Source organism: Sebastes umbrosus, chromosome 14 (genome assembly GCF_015220745.1).
Source record: "Sebastes umbrosus isolate fSebUmb1 chromosome 14, fSebUmb1.pri, whole genome shotgun sequence".
NCBI classification, from domain to species: Eukaryota; Metazoa; Chordata; class Actinopteri; order Perciformes; family Sebastidae; genus Sebastes; species Sebastes umbrosus.
Genome location: NC_051282.1, coordinates 9,982,288 through 10,003,260, shown reverse-complemented (window position 1 = coordinate 10,003,260; position 20,973 = coordinate 9,982,288). Strand labels below are relative to the sequence as shown.

The 20,973-nt window shown below is 43.4% G+C and overlaps 1 long non-coding RNA gene across 2 annotated transcripts; it reads right to left on the bottom strand.

Annotated features, from left to right (window-relative positions):
- Window positions 1-6,378: 6,378 nt before the first annotated feature.
- LOC119501055 lies at window positions 6,379-18,399 on the bottom strand. 2 transcript variants are annotated; one of them, XR_005209748.1, is made up of 4 exons: window positions 18,292-18,399; window positions 9,010-9,205; window positions 7,314-7,444; window positions 6,379-6,983 (listed from the first exon to the last, which is right to left on the bottom strand). It is a non-coding gene; the product is annotated as an uncharacterized LOC119501055 (long non-coding RNA). The 2 variants fall into 2 exon arrangements; XR_005209749.1 differs by lacking the exon at window positions 7,314-7,444.
- Window positions 18,400-20,973: the final 2,574 nt, after the last annotated feature.

The window sequence follows — 20,973 nt, the reverse complement described above, 5'->3', positions numbered from 1 at the left end:
CTGTTTCAGCCCTCTTTCAACCATGCAGGAAACACCTATTATGTCATTTTGAACCACTATGAAGCAGGAAGACTCGACCCTCTATACCAGATCAGCACCCCATGTCCTCCAGGTTAATCAATCAAACCCCTTTGCTACCTGCTCTTATTCACCTCTATCAAATAACACACACACACACACACAAACACACACATGGTGGTGGTGGTGGTGGAGCTGATCTGCAACAAACTGGGGAATGACCACTCATGTATAGGCCACCCCCTTCCACATGCTGCCAACCAACGCTGCTGATAATGTTCATTTATTGATCAAGTGCTTTGTGGCTACATGGTCTTGAATATCCTGTCGGATGCTGCTAATCTCAGAGATTCAATAGTTTGACAAAGGTGTGTCTTTTGTTAACATTCTCAGATTTTAATGCGGCTATGTAGGTGTTTAATAATATCCTTCAGACATTATATATCTTGTGACAATTACAAAAAAAGACACGGTGAGTGAAAGTACTAGCCTAGAGGTTTTCAGTTGCTGGTTCAGCCCTCTTTCAACCATGCAGGAAACACCTAATATGTCATTTTGAACCACTATGAAGCAGGAAGACTCGACCCTCTATACCAGATCAGCACCCCATGTCCTCCAGCTTAATCAATCAAACCCCTTTGCTACCTGCTCTTATTCACCTCTATCAAATAAAACACACACACACACACCGCTCCTATTTCCCTTCCTGTTCGACTGCATTACCGTAAGGGCTTTTAAAATATTGGGGCCTTTCACCCTATGCCTCATTCCCATCATGATGACTAATGAGGCCCATGTGACAAAATCTTAGATTTTCAGGCCAGCCATGGGGCCTGCAGGCTAGTAAAATTTCCATTCCTGATTCACTGCCATATTATTATTAAGTCTCCATACACCATCAAACCATTAGTCTTATCATAAATTTTGCCGCCTACTTTTCTTTCCCCCCCTCTCCCCATCTTTCCTCTCTCCTATGTCCTCCGTCCTTCTCTCAACTATCTTATTCCTTAATATACAGCATCTGGCACACACTTTGATTCATTTTGTGCTCCTGAACCACAAGTGTATACGTTAGTAGAATGGCCGGGCGGCCACAGTGCCATTTAAAGCTGTAACTTCTCTTCCTCCTTTACCACTTCCCCTTCCTCTCTCGCAGTTGCAGCAACTCCTCTCTTCCTGGTCCTCATTCATGCTGTTAAGGTGGCTTTAAATGGACATTATTGTCGCCCTCACATGGTTCATGTGATCTCTTTAAATCGGCCACATCTCATTGTGTGAAACAACTCTCCCGATATAGAACGATGACGACGGCTTGTTTAACTTCCCTCTATAACCCTGCAGATTGTGAAAGGTTGATCAGCACATTTTAGGCAGTTTTTTTTTTTTACAAAAACAGTTAAAGTCTAGCCCTGCCACCAGACATAAACAATTATTTAGTGGTGATAAAACATTTAATAAAAGGGTAAACGATCAGAGCTAGATCCGTCAATTCTTCGACGTTGAGTCAGTTTTGACTTTGAAAGACTCTCTGGTGAGTCTCATTCAGACGATGTTCGAGGGTTTACAGATGAAAGGAAGCGCGTTTAAGGTGATCAAAGGTCTACTGGGCCCACTTATTGATTTACAGGCCTTAAATCTCATTGTTAAGGGTCAAATCTCAAACCTAGTTTAACCCTGTCTAACCCACGTCTTCCTGAAACATGTCTGTTCATTTATATTTGTTCCATTGGTGATATAAAGTTGCATTCCTGTGATTGAGGGAGGTTTCTCCATGTTGACGCTGTAAAAGCATAAACGGGGATTGTCTTGGAAATGTTTAATCTGGCCTAAAGGGAGTGCCTCTGGGTTTTCAGACTGGCATTGTGTGTGTGTGTCTATATGTTTGCACATACGTGAGTGAGTGAGTCATTGTGTGATACAGGCGAAAAACATCTAATGGCGTGACGTATTCTTCTTAATTTTCTGCTGAATAAAGACTGAAATTAGAGATTTGTTTCTGTATCACAGTGTTAAATCAGCTGTCAGTCATCTTAGCTCAGCAGGACTTTGGACATGCATTTACTTATGTATGTGTGTGTACAGCTTACTGGTAGTAAGTGAGAGGTCTCTGGTTAAGTGGTGGTCTTGTCAACACTCTTCAGTGGGAATTTTTACTATCCAAGTGCCTGGAATACTGTCCTGGGAAGACTCCTCTCATGTGTCATAACAGTGTGTGTGTGTGTGTGTGTGTGTTTACACCCCGGCTGCCAGCGAAATGCAGGCTCCCTGAACCTGTACCTTGCTGCCAAGGCCCTTAAGGCAATAGAGCCACCTAATGAATTTTTCTGTGGATCTTTCATCTAGACAGAAGTTTATACACAGCCACTCAAGGTGTTGTGTATAATGACTATTACTATGAGCACTGGTTGCCTAAATAGACCACTCATCAAACTAAGTGACACTTTAACGAGAGCAACAAGTGGAAGCTCCGGGTCTAAACCATTCATTAAGAGTCAGGGAGGGTTAGGGAGCTACTGAAAATCACTGTAATTTAGTTGGAAAAGTCCTGTGCCATTTGGCAAAAACACCTTGTCTGTATGTTCCTACAGAAATGATGTTCGGCAGCTTGTGACAGATCGGCCACTTTAGTGGAAGCCACAACGTGAGGCCAGTGAGTCGGTGGGTACAAAGGTTTTCAGCCAGGTGAATTGTTTTAGCTGTCTACCTTTCAATGCTTGTTGTTAGCTTTTCTGTACGGCACGCAGGAGGCCGAGGGGTCAACCTGCAATATCATAACTCTCACACGACAGTGTCTGGTAGTACTGACATGGATTGAACAATCCTGAAAACCTCCTGAAAGTGGCTCACATCCTTGTCTGTGTGACTGCCTGAGCGATCTTTGCATTTGAAGGCCACACCGCACAAAAAAGCTTTTGTTGGTAAAGAAGCTCTGTTTGAGGGCCACATGTTTTTTTCCCAGGAAATATGTTCTGTCTCCAGCGCCTTAAAGGACCAGTGTGTAACATTTAGAGGGATCTACTGGCAGAAATGGAATATAATATTAATATCGCATTAACTATTTGCCATTTGCCTGCAGAAGTCAGGCATCTCCATTGCCATGTGATAAGTCAATCAGTTACCCAGTGACCACTGTAGCACATGTGTTTATATGCGTGTGTGTGTGTGTGTGTGTGTGTGTGTGTGTGGTTCGAAGGTCGACGAACTTTAAATGGCAACAGCTAATCATAACCAAATGCTATCTTTGATGACAGTGCAAGTATCTGTATGAGTAATTCAGAGGTGTGTGAGTTTTCTGAGGGTCAAACAAGTCTTTGCTGACTTCTCCCCACCCTGACCTCTCAACTATAGGAAACAAACTCTCATTTTAATGACATAAACACACACACACACAAACTTATTAAGTTATGTGTGTGTCTTTGAGCATATGTGCCTGTGTTGTCTCAATATTTACTAGGGAATTGAAGCTGTGGTGACACCCGGGTGTGACGTCATTAGCTCAGGTTTTTCTCTTCACATATATGGTAACCAGCCGGCCAGCCAGCCAGCCCCACAGAAGAAACAGTCTGTTCTGCAGCGCTGCCACTCCCTGTGTTATACTAAATCCCTCCCACCATGACTTCCTGTTCCTCTAATGAGTAAAGATGCCGCAAGTTTCTCTCTGCTCTCAACCTAAGAAGGCCATCATTGACTAATTCACTCCCACCGTCATCATCTTTTCTCCTCTCTATCTACATGTATAGTGTCTCCTCTTCTTCCTCTTTCTGTCGCTCTAATCATAAAGAGAATTTGATATTTGATTCCGCTCATGGCACGGGGGGAGCTGAGGCTAAAAACAAGGGCATTTTGGTGTGTGTTTGCGGGGGAGGGGAGAGGAACCATGAAAGGCCTGTTGCTAATGGGTAAAGCCGGCCATAGGGGGTGGACATGAATACTATATCTATTATCCACTCTCACACACACACACACACAGACAGAAAGAGTTAAACATCGGCTGCCTTGACTCTTACTGCTACTAGACTGCGAGGCTGCAGCTCAATACAAAAAACATTAGCTGCAATTAGCCTTGAGTGAGGTTGAAAGCCAAGTCCTGGAAATGTGGACGTCAGAAGAGGGAATGAGGGTGAGATGAGAGCAGGAGATCAAACCATCAAATGGGATCTGAGTGGAGTGAAAGACGTGGATAGAGAGAGAAGAGGAAGATGATGAGAAATATATATAATGTCATGTTGGAAATGCCTTTTGTCGCCTACAGGAGTTCCATTCTTGCTTCTTTGGACATAGTATGTATAAATGTCATGAGGTCAAGCTGAATGTAGCAATGTTGGGATTTTCTCCTTTAAACTAACAGCTAAGAAGTTTAAAGGAATAGTTCAACATTTTGGGAAAAACACACATTCACTTCCTTGCAGAGAGTCAGATGACAAGATTGATACCACTCTCATATCCGTCCACTAAAAGTAAGGCTAAAGCCAGTTAGCTTAGCTTCGCACAAAGATCAGAAATAGCTAGCTTGGCTCCGTACAAAGGTCACAAAATCTGCCCTCCAACACCTCTAAAGCTCACCAATGGAAGGTCCAGTGAGTAGGATTTAGGGGGATTTATTGGCAGAAATGGAATATAATATTCATAACTACGTTTTCATCAGTGTATGATCACCTGATACTAAGAATCGTTGTGTTTTCATTAGCTTAGAATGAGCCCTTCATGTTTACAGGAGCGGGTCCTCTTCGTGTTGTCCGCCATGTTTCTACAGTAACCCAGAATGGACAAACCAAACACTGGCTCTAGATCGGGCCTTTTGCGTGTCGACGTTACGTGAAGGCCACCATAGGTTCTCCTACATGCTTGGATGGGTGAGCAAAGGAGTATTCAGTTGGTTGCAATCTGCAACCACACCGCTAGAGGCCACTAAATCCTACACACTGGTCCTTTAACATGTTATATCTTCTTTAGTGTAAAAAAATAACAATTCGTCGAGGGTATGCGCCGGTGTTCTGACAAATAGAGCTACCCACTCAGAATGACCGACCACTAGCTCATCCTGTCAGACTAGTCTGATGGACCTCTATAAATGTAGTCAAGTAGAGTAGCTCATTCTGTCAGATAGGAAATATCTAGTGGATGCAGACTGATCCTCCAACATTAGACGAATGGCGGGGTATTGTAAATGAAATACATTGAATGGAAAGACTCACATTTATTTTAAGGCTTAAATTGGAAAAAAGTATTGAGTACTGGGAAACATGGATTGTGTATTTACACCGTTGATTGAAGTGTGACATTGTATATTAAGATGTATTTACAATGTGATCTGACATTTGAACACCCATGATGACCTCATGTTCTTTGTTCTCAAATAAAAAAAGAGTTTTAAAAAAAAAAGATAGGAAATATCTATCAGAATGGCCAACTATCTCTATAAATGTAGGTATAATTATGGCCATGTCCTCGATTTTATTATTCCAATATTTATTTTTGTCTCTGAAATGCACTGCACATACGCACTTCGTGTCGGTAGGTCATTCTGAGTGGTAGCTCTATTTGTCAGAACACCGGTAGAACGTGTTGATTGATTTTGTTACCTATAGACAGAGCCATATTAAGTGTTTCTCCTGTTTCCGGTCTTTATGCTAAGCTAAGTTAACAGCTGCATAGCTTCATATTTAGCGGACTGAGAGTTGTGTCAATCTTCCTATTAACTCTCGGCAAGAAAGCAAATAAGCGTACTTGTCAAACCTTTGCTTTAGCTTTTGATGCAGTGACTCAAAGTTTTTGCCTACCAGCAGCAGTCTTCCTCTCTAACCCAACCCCTTCTTTCTTTCTTTCTTTCTTCATCCATCCCCCCCATCTTGCTAAGCAGGCATTTCCATCCTCTCCTCTTTCCTCACGCCCTCTCTTTCTCTCTCGTCTTTGCAGCCTGTTGAAAAGTGACTGGCTGACCGATTGTTTGCCATCTGTGACTGGTCATAGTTTGAGAGAGGGAAGCCCTATTCACCACTCTGCCCTCACCCCCTTCCTGCCTCACCCCCTCTCCTTCCTCCCCACACCCCCACTCTCCCATGATACAGCCAGTAGATCGGTGGTCTGCAGCGTCATTGATCCGTGGGTCACCGTGGTGACGGTCTGACTCCAAGGCACGGGCCAGTTACCAGCTGTGTGTGTGTGTGTGTGTTGTGCCTGCCAGCTGGCCTGTTCGTGCTCCGATTGGATTAGCTTCTCATTTACGGCCCAAATGGATCCTTAGCTCCAACCCCCACTTCTCACACACACACACATTTTATTGGCCACGCCCCATCATGGCTTCCTGACCAGCATCTTATGTCATTCATTAAACTTTACACAACTTAAAACTCATTGAAATTCTCATTCACAACGCTTTTATTGTGTTTCACCCCCAAACGACTAGTACATCCACAGCAGTGCAACAAGTAGTTCAAGTAACAAAGCACGTATTGTTGTTTTAGTTAACTTACAGGCACTTCCTCTTTTAAAATGTGTGTCACAGGTCGTGTTGGTCTCCAGCTGCTGGCATGTAGCTCTAAAGCAAAGATGATGTGCTAGCGCTGGCTAACGTTTTCCGCTAATAAAAAAAAAATTGTGTGATTACTACAGATAAATCTGATCAAGAGCTTGAAGTGTATAACCTAGTTTTCAAACAAAGGGAGCTTCTCTGTAATAGTCAAATCTAATAACCACATGCAGCGCTTGAAGCTGTGCGGCTTCTCTGAAATGTTGTGGGTTTTTTTTCTGTTACACACAAACCAGGCCCTCTTCTTCTTCTTCTTCTACTTGTTCTTCTTCTTGTTCTTCTTCTCATCCCCTTCCTCTGCACCAACCTCACTTCCTCCTGGTGTTCTGTCCTCCTATTGGCCCAAAGTAGCGGCTGAGGTGCCTTTTAAGGTTGTGAGGTTTTTTTTCAGGTGTCGTGCACACTGGAAACTGATGACAGCTTCCATCGCCTTAACCTTTAATGGAGAAATGTCAGAACTGAACAGACATCCTGATTGTGTTTATTGCATGCAAAGACAGAAATATACACATGATCACACAGTCTTACACAAGGAAAAGGGAACATGCTTTTTTGTGTAAAGTATGTGGAAAAAATATAAAAGAAATCATCTCTACTGCTCAAGCTAAGAAGAGTGACAGACTTATCTATCTCTGTATCTAATTCTATCTCCCACTGACGCACACACACACATTAACACACTCTTTATTCACCCCCTGCATGGTGGTGAACCTAGGGAGGCTTATCTATCCTCTACCATCTGTCTCTGTCTGGTGGGAGGGCTCACCTCTCAGATTGGCTCGTTTCACGAGCTGCCAGCCTTCTGATTGGCTCGTTTTGGGGAATTTCCAGCCTTCTGACTGGCCCCGGCCCTGCTCTTACTTCCTGATCTTCCTCATCCCATCGCTGCCCCCTCAGCTGTAGCTCCAACGCAGTAAAGAGAGGTCAGCCACCTACACACGCCCATGCACTTTGGTCCGTAGTCCTTATGGCACTCGGCTCTGTTTGGACGCTCCTTACATAACATTGTAGCCTGTCGTGCCTCCCTGCTCTCTCTTATTCATACCTCTGTATCATTCTCTTCCTCTCAATGTCTTTATCTTATTCTAACAAACATCCCATCACGTGTCAGAGGAATTTTAGCAGTGTGCCAAGTCATACCTCTGTCCACATCCTCCTCTCAGCTCTCGAAATCTTTCTCCTCCTCTCCTCTATCCTCTCCTCTCTTCTCCTATTACCTCCTCTCCTCTATCCTCTCCTCTCTTCTCCTATTGCCTCCTCTCCTCCTATCCTCTCCTCTCTTCTCCTATCGCCTCCTTTCCTCTATTCTCTCTTCTCTTCTCCTATTGCCTCCTCTCCTCTCCTCTCTTCTCCTATCGCCTCCTTTCCTCTATTCTCTCTTCTCTTCTCCTATTGTCTCCTCTCCTCTCCTCTCTTCTCCTATCGCCTCCTTTCCTCTGCATAGTAACCGAGAGCCCACCCTCTCCGTTTGCCACCCAAAAAACAACTCCAATGCGGTGCTGCAGCGTGCACCCGGTGCCCCTGAATCTCTGTGTAAAGGCTGCATGCGTTGCTTTGCTTTGTTGTATTGTAGCACCTCTTTTTTGTTTTAAGTCAGCAGACAGGTTTGTTTGTGTGTGTGTGTGTGTTGGTGGGCTATATTGTTTTGTATAGGGCGATGCTGTTCATTTCTGTTTGCAGTTCCCACCCTGCTCCTCTCTCTCACACTCGCCGTTTGAATGAGCTGCCTGCTCTGCGCCGATTGGCTGCCGGCGGCTGCCATATAAGGGCATAGGCCAGCAGCAGAGGCAGGAAGTGGGGTAAAGAGGAAGTGGAGAGCCGGCTCTCTCTCGGAGACCGGCAGCAAAATGTGCAGCCTATAGAGAATTCATAAGAAACTGCCACACCTTTCCTCCATCTTTTCTTTTCAGTTTATAACATGTCATGTCTTCATTTTTGACATCATTTTCTCCTCTCTTCCTCCTTTCTCTCTCTGCACAATTCTCCTTCATCCTCCTCTCTTTTATTCTGCTCTCCTCCCCTGTTTTCCTCCACTCCTCTCCCTCCTGATTTTGCATCCTTTCCCGATTACCACATTCGAGCCAGTCACTCGTTGGTAGTATACCTGCTGTGCTTATAAGTGTGCTCAGACTGTGTGACTAGAAGCCTCTTAATCACTCATGGCAGCGATCTTTCAGCTTAGCGCGGCACACTGGCTTTACTTTACAGCCGCGGGTCGGACAAAGTCCATTCGGAGCTATGCAGCAGCAGCAGTACATGGTGTTGTGTGCAGCAGATTGTTATATGAGTACAGTGTGATGTAATGGGTGAGACATGGAGGGAGAGCTGAGCTGAGGGTTTATGATCAGAAATGTACACGTGCTGGACATTTTATGAGTTGACTCCATTATGACTATATTATGACTCAATATATGCAAATTTGACCAATTGTAGGCAAATAAGTAAATCTCATAAAGCCTCACCTGAAATTGTATGCCTGGCAGTATGGAGAAGGTGGAGAGGAACCAATACTCCTTCACGTTGAAGAGCTGAGGTGGTTCAGGGAGGCGTCCTAAACAGGGGATTTCTGTGAGGAGACCAGGGGGCGCAGCCAGAACACACCGGCGAGGTCACGTATCCCATCTGGCCTGGAAACGCCTCGGGAACCCTCCGGAGGAGCTGGAGGACATGGTTAGAGAGAAAATGCATTGGAAGACAAACCTCCATATTTAATTTTTTAACATCCCATCTACAGCCTTGTTACCAGCAAACAAATACATACAGTAGCTTTAGGACATTTTGACACCGGCAAGCACAGTGAAACCTGATTATGATGACACACTGACTAATAAACTGTGTTAACTTAGCATTGGCCAAGACCTGAGAGTAATATCTCAGGGTGATAATTAATCTCTATAAACAGATTCTGCATTCACATCTGTATGTGAATCACATCTGTATGTGAATCTGTAGGCAACGAGACAAGAAGATTTTGGCATCGGAAGCGTTCTGGTTTCCATTTGTAGTCCGAGTGGTATTGACCAATCACGTTCGAGCAGGCTTTGGTTGAATGCAAGTAAACAGTCCGTCTGGAGAGCAAAAGAGGCGGGACGCATCGGCCGAAATGCAATCTCGGAACCGACCGGCTATCGTTGATGACTATTTGGCTTTTTATTGGTTTTAAATTAGCTTGTGAACTGGCAACTTGTGAAACAATCCCGTCGTACACTTCTTCTCTCAACTCCAACTCCAGTCTCGCGTCTGAAGTTGCTAATCGGACTGTAAACAATGAGCAGCGTACGGAAAAGGAAGTCTTCGCCCGGATGTCCTTTGGCTACACCTGAACCTCAGAAATAAAGTCTCTTTGCCCCCAGAGGCTTATCCGTCATCAGACCAATAGCCGAAGGGTTCTGAGATGGCCGGCAAATAAATGCACAGCTTTAGGAAATTTTGACACAGGGCGAGCACAGTGAAACCTGATTATGACGACACACTCATAAAGCAATCTGAGTCTGAGTGTACCTGTGAAGTGACTGTGTGACTTGGAGGAGGATGACAGTGCTGCCAGCCTGATTTCACAACTCCTTCACCCCTTTTGTCTGTCTCCGTGGGTCTGTTTGTGTTTGAGTTGGCAGGAGTGTGTGAGGTGTTGTGTTGTGCAGTTATAGGCATTCTTTGTTTGTGTGTGTGTGTGTGTGTGTGTATTTGTTGACCTGGGTGTGTATTAGTGAGGCCACGCCCTCCTGTTAAACACTGACATCCATAAAAGGAAATCTTTAAGTTTGTCACATGACAACAATCTGAGGAATGCAAGACCGGTCACATGGGATGTTGTCTCATGGAGATCAGCTTCATCCCCTAAGGACTGTGAAATGATGTGTGTGTGTCCCCTTAGGTTCCTATTTGCAAGCCCCTACATTACTTCCAAGTACATATATGTGTCAGTGATGAACAGTGTGTCTTTTTGACTGTGCATGTGCCTTCCTATGATTGTGTGTGTGTGTGTGTGTGTATGTGTGCTATTACAGGGGAATTCACAGCTCGAGAGATTTCACTTCTCTTTCATTTATGTTTCAGTAACTGGAAACTGCAGAGGAGGACGTTCCAGTTTCCTTCTCAGACAGAAGAAGAAGAAGTGTGTGTGTGTGTGTGTGTGTGTGTGTGATTGTGTACTTTATGCCAGTGAGTGTTAGTCACAAGTGTACAAAGGTTGTGAGTTTAAACTTCTCAATTTTACATCAAAATCATCAAATCAGAGATGTCTTTGAATGAATCAGCAAAATAAAAGCCTCCACTTCCTGTTCAACTATCTCATAGCCCTGTGTAGGATGAAGCATGAAATAATACCATATTTGTTTGTGTATGTGTAATGAAATTAGTAGAAATGAAAGTCAGCACTCACATACCACTTCCTAAAGCTGAGGCTGTGTGGGCTGCAGCTGATGCTGCTCGGTGCTGCCTCCTACAGCTGAAACCACAAGGTTGTCGCTGTTTGTCACACAGAGAGGGACTTCCTGTTAAATTCACTATAGGGTACCATATAAGGTATAACAGTCTGCAGGTATAGACACACACACAACTGCTGTACAAGCTCAGACAGTGGCACTGATAGAGCACAGGAAACCATATCTGGGCAGACTAACGCTGTTTGTACCATGTTTCCTTTTATCAGAGTTCATGTCAGTCATGAGGACAACAGCCTGGTGAGGCTGTTTAGCTGTCATCAGCATACCAGTTCTGTTTTTTCCAAAGTGGACCAACAGCATATTAGAGTTCCCCGTTTTAGTTTCATTAAAATTTTCCCTGAGAATTAGAGCTGCATAAATGTCGTGCCCTGCTCGCTGTCATTAACCGGTTTTTGCCACATCAATCCTCAAAAATATATTCCCTCACAAACATTGCTGTCACCCGCCGTCTTCTCAACTAATGTGTTGTTGTTAGCTGCATTTAATCTCAAGGTTTCAAGGCTTAAAGGTCAAGTGTGTAGGATCTGGCGGTATCTAGCGGTGAGGTGAGGAGATTGCAACCAACTGAAGCCTCTCCTGTGTGCGAAGCGCGTTGGAGAGCTACGGCGGCCGACGACGCGAAAACGCGAATGGCCCTCTCTAGAGCCAGTCGTTGTAAAAGTAGCGTAGGTCATCTGGATTAGAGCCAGTGCATAGAGTTTGTATGTACGTGGGAAGTGAGTGGTGAAGCAAGAGAGAGAGAGAGCGGCGGCGGTGATGGGAGCGAGTAACGTTATCGACTCAGGCCCAAGCAGGAAAAGTTAACAGATTTTGGTTTGTCTGTTCTGGGCTACTGTAGAAACGTGGCAGACTCTGCGACGAGAGGACTCGCTCCCTATGTAGATATAAACGGCTCACTCTAAAGTACAAAAACACCATTTTTATTTTCAGGTGATTATACACTAAAGAAAACATAGTTATTAATATCATATTCCATTTCTGCCAATAGATCTCCCTAATTGTTACAAACTGATCCTTTGATACTACAAGGTTTGTATTTTAACAAGACTCTGCAGCCACGCCTGACTCTGTGAGGCACTATATGTTTATCATGTATTGTCCTCCATGTTCACGGTTGATGGGACCAAAGTTATTACAGTTCATCCTGAAGGGAACATGAACCAAAAGTTGCTCCAGTCCATCCAGTAGATGTCAAGATATCTCACTGGATGAACTTTGACCTGCTGGTTGCGCTAAATGAAAAGTCAGAGATTAATCCTCTTATCACCATGGATATGTGTGCCAAATGTAATGCTAATCCATCTAGGTGTTGAGATATGGACCAAAGAACAACAGACCAACATTGCCATCCATAGAGCATGCCGCTAGCATGGCTAAAACTTCCACAAAACGTACAAAAAGAGACGTGAGCCATGGAATAAATCCAGTATCACTCCTCTGAACTGCTTGTCCCTGTATTATCTGAGGAATGTGCTATCTAACACAACAGGAAATTAATAAACAGATTCTAATTCAGGCATCGGTCATTCCTGGCAGTTTGTTTATCTGAGCGTGACCTTCGTTGACTACACTCCCACCACCTAACCTCAACTCCACGCCCCAGGCTTTTATGGTCAGGGAGAGAAAGATAAGAAGAGACGCAGAGAGAGAGAGAAGGCAGGAGAAGAATAAATGCAGAAAAATTAGGTGGAGCTGAGAGTGACAAAGAAGGGGACAGACATGGATATCAGGTGGATTCATTCATGATCCTCCTCCTCCTCTTCCTCTTCCCCGGCCTCACCCCTCCCCGTCTCCGCCAGCCCGACACACACACACATACACACACACACACACACACACATCTCCAGAGGAAACAGGAGGTGATGTAATGGCCGACGGGTCCTACAGACTCGGCTAGTCTCCTCTTTTGCCTCTCTCCTTTACTCTTTCCTTGTCGTCTCCTAGACTTTGGTATGTTTCTCTGGCATGGCAACCAACTCCACCATCTGTGTGTCTGTGTGTGTGTGTGTGTGTGTGTGTGTGTGTTGGTTAACAAGCCTGTTTGGCAGCAGTGTGCCCAAATAAAACACCCCTCCCTACCCCCCTTTCTCTCTCCCTCCCTCCGCCACTCCCTCCCTCTCTCCAGGCTTTTCCGCTCCCTCTGCATTGTTACACTGACCACAAGATTTGCACAAAGCCGTGGCCTAGTTGCGCTCCCTCCACTCCTTCACCGTGTGCACACGTTCACTCTCTGTCGAGGGGTTAAAGAGGAAGCGCTTGTTTTAAAGGACTGGCTCAAGGTATTTTTTCACTGGAAGAGGATACGAGGAAATAAATAAACTAAGGATGAAGCCATAAGCATGAGGAGAAGATGTGTGTGTGTGTGAGTGTGTTACAGCTAATGATGTGGGATTCCCTAAGCAGTGGGATCGAGTCAAACCCCAAAAATGTAGGTCAAGAGGCACCGCGCTTTCCTTGTGCTGTTACATAACCATCCACACACACGCACACACACACCCACACACACATATACTGTATGTACAGATGTGTAGCTAGAGACAACCAGGGAGTGTGCTGATGTGCTGGGAAGACATCCAGTGTAAGCAACTGTAAAAGATCTTTACGAAACCATCAGCTATTCCCTCTAGTGCAGGGGGGTCAAACATACGGCCCGAGGGCCAGAACCGGGCGCCAAAGGGTCCAATCCGGCCCACTGGATGACTTTGCAAAGTGTGAAAATTGCAGAGAAGTCATTCATTTGAATTTTTCAATAAAATGCACTGCTATTCCTATTGTAGATTCCACGAGCTTACGTACAGGCTATGTGACACAACACTGTCAAGCGTACAGGCTGCTGTTCATGCAGGAGAGGAATGTCGGGTTTTTTCAAGAGAAACGGACTAGTTCCTATTCTTCACAGAGGTAAATGGGAAACCAGTGTGCTTAGTGTGTTCACAGCACCTTTCAGCACTCAAAGAGTATAATATTCGGCACCACTATCAGACTCATCATGGCAAAAAAAAACAAGAACTTGCAAGGTCAAGTGAGAACAGAGAAGATAAATGAATTGTTAGAAGGTCTGAGGAAACAGCAGCCTGTTTTTTTGTCATATCTGAGAGATCAGCGAGTCATCTCAGGTAGATAGATGGATAGATGGATAGATAGATGTACATGTTAACACTAGAGAAATATATCCATAGAATACAAAATATAAAGAATATTGGAATACACTATAAACATACCTGACTACTACAACTAGCATAAAAAAATCTAAATTATAAACATAGAATTACCCACTATACACATTAGCAAGTGTGCAATAACATACTATATACATCAGCAATGTTGCACTTAAAAGAAAAGGAACACTTTGGAGGTGTTGTTATTTTTATTTTACTACTATGTATTGGTTTTACTGGTCCGGCCCACTTTAGATCAAACTGGGCTGTATGTGAACTAAAATGAGTTTGACACCCCTGCTCTAGTGTCATAGCTCTACACATAGATATGGAAATGTTCAGTGTGTGTCTAGGTGTGTGTCTGTTCTGGGTAGTAGAACAGGGAGATTAGGCATTTGCAGGTAGATAACTTGCTGCACAGTGATTGGCTGAGGGCTGCAGGTAATCACCTGCACTGGATTGCCTTATAAGGAGACTCTGGTCACAGACCGGCTGTAAATCCCTCGCTTCCCCCGCTCCCTTTCTTTATATTCTACCTTTCCCCCTGTCTTGTTTTCTCTCTCTCTACCTCTGCAAAGTCTTTCTGGTTCACCCTCCCTTTTCCTCCTCTTTGTTGCAGAAAGCTTATAGGACAATAGAGGAAGGAGGACGAAGGAGAGATGGGGGTTGAGAGAGAGGGGGGGAGTTATTCCTTTCTTGGCTCATCTGATTGTAAGCTGATAACCTGGACCGTACTAGCAAGCTGTTACATAAGGGAGAGGAGACAACCTGAGAGACTCTCTCTGTGTGTGTGTGTGTGTGTGTGTGTGTGTGTGAGCAGAAAGCGTGTGACACAGTCCAGTTTCTGTCTTGTTTTCCTCCCGTTTCTTTGGTTACGCACAGATAACTGGGTTAGTCACACTTTTTAATGTAAAAGGAATTTGCCTGTGTCTGTGGTTCGTCTGTGAAGAGACCACGTTGTTGTTGAGAGGAAATGGAACATGTTGAATGAGTGTGGGTCAAGACTTTAACTCTTCTTTCATACACTGACCTGATTTCACAATATATCACCTCATAGTGAATTGTTTGTTCTAGCTTATATACACTATAGACCTCTAAATGTCCCGCTCAGTCATGCAGGGAAAAACTCACTGTATCATTTTAGAAGTAAAACAGGAAGTCGTTTAATGGGGAATGATGCGGTTTGCATTAATAATTAAAAGTAAAACTTTTACATGGGAAAATCCCCTGAGCACTACCACCCCTAGAGTTTCATTTCTGCATCTTCTACTTGTGCAACTGTTGTTAACAATTAAAGCCATAAGTGCAGTGAAATATCACGACACACTGTTCTGTTGAGCTCACTATACACATAGTATAAACATTAAAATATTTAGTCTGCACTGCACTTAGTCTGATGACTCATACGACAGAGGAACGTTTCTATTTCTTTGAAGGGAAACCTGATGAGTCCTCTTTCACTCAGCGAAGAAAGTGTGCTGGTACTTCCGACAAGGCAGCACAACACTATCAAATTGTTGTTTTAATGGTTTAATCAGCTTGTCGATCTAGGTCTGCATACTTAATACATTACAAGTACAAACGTTCATGAGAAAATAGGGAAAACTTTCAAAGATGTTCTAGCTCTCAATGTACAGAAATCATTTAAAACATCCCAGAACAGTTTAAACACATATGGTGTAGACTGTATAGAGTTCTCCAGGGATGATGTATTTTTGTAGGCCAACCAGGAAGTTAGCATCGCCCTGGTTCCCTCGACAAAAAGCCAATGGGATTTTTCCATTAGAAAAGCAATATATATATTCCTGTAGAAATATGGGGCAGCAGTATGGATCACTAACATGTGGATGAATTTGAAACTGTTACAGTATTTTATACTAGCACTAGCACAAACTAGCACCCATTTGAGTTAGAAAAATGTATATTGATAAGCTAGTTTTACTCCAGGTCTGTACTTCTGATATTGTAAATACGTATATCACATTTCTGGGGTTAATTCAGCCTCAACCCCCTCCAACAGGTGCAGTTCTGTCATCCAGCAGGAAGGGGCAGAACTGAGAGACAGTCTGCTTTGAAATCTCACCTCAAGATATGTGAATGAAAATGGGTTCTATGGGTACCCACGAGTCTCCCCCTTACAGACATGCCCACTTTATGATAATCACATGCAGTTTGGAGCAAATAACACAGTTTTTTGAATGCAGTATAAATGTGTTATTTTTGCCTATTCTAAAAATGATGTGTTTGAAAATTCCTGCACAATGGGTCCCTAAACAATCTTGGAATAGCATAAATTGAGTATTACTGTAAAGCTGAGACTTTCGTGGATCCAATGAGCCCAATTGTATTCATGTGTGATGTTGTTAGTCCCCATAGTAGCCATTTCATTGTAGTGAGACCATTTTTTTAAACTTGACCTCACTGTATAAAATGACCTGTGGTGACCTCTAGGATAATCACAGCTTCATGAAACTTTAAAGCCAAAACCTACAGACCTAAAGCATTCAGAGGATGGATGGCTTTCCTAGCTAGATTGACAATAAGGGGGTTTCTGAGCAGTTCCCAGAACAGAAGTGCTCGCCATCCAATCGCTGAATAATGCAATTCTTAGAGAAATCTCCAAATGTCAAAAGTTTTTGAAACCAAATCACAGCATGGCTTTTTCTATGGTGTTCCTCGAGGACTTTGTGTCTTAATGTGGTATTTTGGAGGGATTATTGATCATTTTTATCACTTCTCGAGTTGTAAAAAATAGTTCAATTTAGCACCAAATCTATGTAACAAATGGTATCAACCCAAAAATTGCTGCAACAACTTATGAGACATAATAGAGCATGTGAACTGCCATTATATGCTTCAATCATAGCGTTCTAAGCCTTTATACACAACAACTTGACACACAGTTCTGAGCTGCATCTCAAATTGATCTTCAGGTTCTCAGCTTTCAGATGATGTACACCACTTCTATGTGACATCTACTGTTGACCTGCTATCTCCCCCTAAAGACCCCCTGTAACCCCTTAAAAAAGACAGAAATGGGTGTCAATGAGCACATTAAAGCTGTAGGCAAACACTATCATAAGGTAGATCTACTTTATCTGTCTGTATACTGGGCTCAAACCAGTGTACCCCCTGCTTTGGCTCAGAGGGGTGACTGGTCAGTGTGTTTAAGATGGCCATCTGCACCAGATGTTAATGATCCCACTGTGTGTGTGTGTGTGTGTGTGTGTGTCAGCAGATGGTGTGTGTCTGTCACACACATGCTGTCTTCCATTATCCGTTCTCAATCATCAATTATTCACAGCAGGAGATTAAAACCAATGAAAAAAAAAAAAAAAACACAAAACAAATTTACTTTAAAATCAGTCATATCGATGACATTTCACCCTAAAATCTTCAAAATTACAAAAATATTTTCAACTGCGTCTGTCCATGCTTGTTAAACAAAAGTGTGTGTTTTTATATATGTGTGTGTGTGTGTGTGTGTGTGTGTGTACTGTATGCATGTGTGTGTAAAATGAAAAAGCAGCAGAGCAGCTAAATCTTTCAAGGGGTCTATGTAATAAGAGGCCAACAGAGAACAGCTGGTGTTACTGCTGGACGTGTGTGTGTGTGTGTGTGTGTGTGTGTGTGTGTGTGTGTGTGTGTGTGTGTGTGCGTGCGTGTCCAGAGAGGCTCTGTAAGGGGGCCTCCAACCCTTTGTTGCAAGAGGGCATATCATTAGCATCTAAAACTCCTTATTGCCCATGAAGCGAGATAAAGCGAGATGAAAAGCTGAGGAGAGAGGAAGGGAGCGAGCGAGACACAGAGGAGAAGATGAAAGGGTGAGAGAGAGAGAGAGAGAGAGAGAGAGAGAAAAAATGGGAGAGGTAGAGAGGGGGAGAGGAAGAAGGGGACCCAGGGGATACAACAGGAAAGTGGTGGCAATGACCAGCAACACCTGCCAGCTCAACTAAATGTACCCTCTATGTGTGTGTGTGTGTGTGTGTGTGTGTGTGTGTGTGTGTGTGTGTGTGTGTGTGTGTGTGTGTGTGTGCATGTGTCCATCCGTTGTGGGTACACATGTGCTGCTCCCGGTGTTAATGTGTGTGGGTGTGTGACAATGAAAATGTTTCATAAGAGGGTGGATGATGTGACTGACCGGTGTAGTTTGCAGCTGTCGCCAGTGGGTGGAGCAACAGAGCTCCTTTAGACTCCAGGAGTGATGAGACACAGCAGGACCGTACACACACACACAGGCAGCAGACCTGGAAGTAATTCAACATATACTGTGTTAGTTAAGACTGTATTGATCTCCAGGGGGGATGTAGATACAGAGGTAGGCTAAGAAAACACATTAAAAACTATTCAAATAAATACATGATATGATACGTGAACTGTATATAATCACAGATAGGTGTAAGTAGTAATAATAATGATTAGTAAATGAAATATACTTAGTGTTATGTGTAATGCATGTGCAGTATATTTGACATACATACACTATACAAAAACGGTACAATACTATGCCAACCCGGAAGTTAGCATCGACCTGGTTCCCTCGACAAAAAGACAATGGGATTTTTCCATCGGGTTTTAGAAAAATAAACTCTGTGGCAAACAAATGTTTATGAGAAGTTAGGTAAGTAGGTTTTGTTCAGCAAGATAATCTCTCCACAAATGAACACCACTTTTATGATTTTTGAAGTGTGAATGCAATCGCCCGAAGTAAAAAGCTAACGTTATAACGGCATATGACTTCACGTCACCACTGCTAAGATAAAGGCGGACTAGTGTTTGGCGTGACGACGTTTAGTAGTCTCATTTAGCCACTTGTTAGCAACCGCCTTTTTGAGACATGTAAAAGCTTCAAAATTCACCAGTGGGATAGTTACTGACATATTTGATATCATAGAACAAAACTCTCCAGCTTGTTTTAACCACAGACCTTATTTCTGACATCTAACTATAAACCCACTGACTTTGAGACGAGGGAACCTGAGGTGCTAAAATACTAACTCATTTCCAGGTTTTAGGACTCATTCCTGCAGCACTACAGTGAAATAAATATTATATTTCAATGTAAAATAAAATTGTGTTAGATATGTTACTGGTACTTATACTGCTACTCCCACAGTAACAATAATACTAGTAATATATGGAGGACAAGGTTCAGGTGTATTGGGTGGTCTACAGGTACTGTTGGTCATATGTTATAGTAATGCATACATCTATTATAACTGAATGACACTGAACAGGTTGTATAAGTTGTAACAGACAGTTTTAAAGACTGAAAATATGAAAATGTTCACACATTATGATTAAAAAAGGAACACCTACAGACAGCATGTGGTCTTCTGGTACACATCACTGTGTAGTTTACAACATGATCATGTTTAAAGCTGCTCTGATCATCCATCCATCCATCTTCAACTGATTATCCGGGGTCGGGTCGCGGGCTGCTCTAATCAATATTTTTATATTAACAATGGATCAAACGACTATGTGCAAGTGAAATTGTTCACTCTTACGAATTCACTGAGAATTATCACCTGATTCTGCAGTTCCCCTCAACTCTACACAGTGTTTTAGCATCTTTCAGCTCATTATTTTGGTTTTCCAGCCCATAATTGCATTGATTTTGTTCACTCTCATCGCTCTCATCAGCAGCTGTTTTCAGCCCAAAGCTCTGATAAACCCACTGTACACGACCAGCTCAGCACCAAACAGCAGGCAGACAAAGTTAGCAGCAAGCTGGTGAACATATATAAAGGAGCATTTAGCAGCTAAAGAACCAAATATTCTCCTAAGGAGCTGGAACGGAGCTAAACGAGTGTGAATATTGCACTTATATTCATCAACACATATGCCTCCTAATGAAAGCTTATGTTGCTCCGTGCCTGCTCGATATGTAATGACACCACTCTTAGCCAACTTTATGAGGAGATAATATGTCATTGTTGTGTTTACAGATTGCTCTGCTGCCCCCAAGTAGCCAAAATGTCAGTTAATACAGCTTTAAGATATATTTATCTGGAAAAACGTCGACCAAATCAAAAAGTGAGCCCATTTCCTACGGATTGTCACGAGTCTGTTTCTTTTTTAAGATGGAGAGAAGTTTAAATAACACTCTGCAGCCGTTTAGTGCCTCAGAGATCAAAGAAGGTGTTAAGAAAAAGGAAGGAGGGATATTTAGGCTACTGACCACGGTTACTGTGTTCATTCATGAGGACAGGATGTGATGTCACAGGCCCTCGCTGAGAGGCAGGAAGAGGTATTTTTAGTGGCATCCTGATCAAGTTTCCCTGCAGTCAGTGCTGGAGGCGCCAATCAGCCCCCGCAATCAATTCAAGCACACATACACACACACAAAGCAGTGTGATGCATTTGAATGACCTTGAAAGGAAAATCTGCGTCTCGTTTCATCTCCCACAGAATTCAGTGTGTCTGCCGTGGGGGGATGGGGGAGCTGAAAATGAGACGATGTGACAGGCACACAGAGCTGACCATCATGCTATCACACACACACAAACACGCATGACACTAACACACACCCTGCAGTTTCCCGCCCATGCCTCACTGCTCTGTTTCTCTTGACTGACCTATATCTTTCTGTCGGCTACAGGCATCACACACACACTCAGAGCTACACACTCAGAATCACACACACTTCATAATGTGTTAAACAGAGGGAGAAGCTATGAGGTTGCTCTGCTGATCTTGGCTCGACTGCTTTGCTGTCACCATGACAATGAGGGGGTGGAGGAGCTGGAGGCACCCCCAAAGCAGACACACACATGTGCACACACACACACACACACACACACATGCTGACCTTTGACCT